Genomic DNA, 1,840 nt, shown 5'->3' on the forward strand with positions numbered 1-1,840 from the left:
TAATCAGAAAAGTTATTATCATATATTCTAAAATAATTTTAATATTAAATTAATTATTTAAAATCGTACTTAACTAATAAAATAGTTTAATATAAAATTTAGGGTGTTACAATTCTCCCCTTGTTAAAGAATGTTAGAAAGAAAAAAAAAACCAGAGTTAATTGGCCATAACTATGCGGAATATTTTTTCCCCCACATGTGCAGATAAATGGTCAAACAGAAAATACAATTCTAGAGAGCAAATATAATTGGCAGAATAAAATATGAGACAAACGCAATTTTTAACATGAAAAACTTCCCTCAAATTGAGAGAGTAAAAACCACGGGAGCTAGCCCAGTAAAACTTCCATTATAATAATTAATGGGTACACAAAGAGTCTTCCTAATAACAATAGGGAACATCAATCAACAATAACAACCTTATAACAACCTTCCACTAAAGTGGGTATGCCAAAGTAACTCTCAGAGAAGATAAAACTACTCAAATTATATATTAAAGTAACAAACTCAGTGGTAGGAATAACGTACTAATTTTACAGATCAAACAGAGCAAGTTTGATACACACCTGTTACCACCACCGGAACCAAACCCTTATTTTTCTTCTCTGGCAACCGTTCTTCTTCCGTTGTCTTTCTGTGTGTATTCTTAGGGATTTCTAAATCCCTTTTATTTCCTTCAAGTGGGCCAAGCCCATTAAAATCTTTTTTTTTCTTTTTCTTTTTATTTCAATAATAATAATAATACTAGTAAAATTGGTGGGTTCCACTTGAGGAGTGAGCCCACCCAACAAATCTCCCCCTCACAACTCAAGTGGGAAGGTACTGCTCAACCATGCTAACTTTCTTTCTACAACATATCATCTTCGACACAAGCAATGTATTTGTCATCATATATGAACCATTCTCATCAGTATGAATCTTCTCAATTAAAAATGACTTCATTTCCAGTGCATCTCGTATCCAATGATACCACACTTCAATATGCTTCGACTTTGCATGAAAAATCGAATTCTTGCTGAGATGGATCGCACTCTGACTGTCACAGAATAACACAAACTTATATTGCTTGAGGCCTAACTCATGTAGGAATTTCTTCATCCACAAGAGTTCTTTGGAGGCTTCAGTTGCTGCAATGTACTCAGCTTCAGTAGTGGACAAAGCAACACACTTTTGTAGTCTTGATTGCCAAGACACAACTCCCCCTGCAAAAGTCATCATATAACCAGAAGTAGATTTTCTAGAATCAAGATCACTTGCCATATCTGCATCTGTGTAGCCATCCAACACATGCTCACCACCTACATAGCATAAACACACTTTGGAAGTGCCTCTGAGGTATCTGAGAATCCACTTCACTGCTTGCCAATGATCTTTACCAAGATTAGAGAGAAATCGACTAACAACTCCAACTGCATGAGCAATATCTGGCCTTGTGCATACCATAGCATACATCAAACTACCAACTGCGGATGCATAAGGAACCTTCTTCATCTCTTCTTTGTCTTTCTCACTTGTAGGACATTTACCAGAATTCAATTTAAAATGAGTAGCAAGTGGAGTACTAACAGGTTTGCAATTGCTCATGTTAAACCTCTCTAACACCTTCTCAATATAATTGTGTTGAGACAACCACAATTTATTATTCTTCCTGTCACGAGTAATTCTCATACCCAGAATTTGCTTTGCAGGACCTAAGTCTTTCATTGCAAAAGACTTGTTCAAATCTTTCTTTAAAGATTGAATCTTCTTAGTGTCATGACCAACAATCAACATGTCATCCACATATAATAAGAGAATAATATAATCACCATCAGAGAATTTCTTGACAAACACACAATGG

This window comes from Cicer arietinum, chromosome 3 (genome assembly GCF_000331145.2).
Source record: "Cicer arietinum cultivar CDC Frontier isolate Library 1 chromosome 3, Cicar.CDCFrontier_v2.0, whole genome shotgun sequence".
NCBI lineage: Eukaryota > Viridiplantae > Streptophyta > Magnoliopsida > Fabales > Fabaceae > Cicer > Cicer arietinum.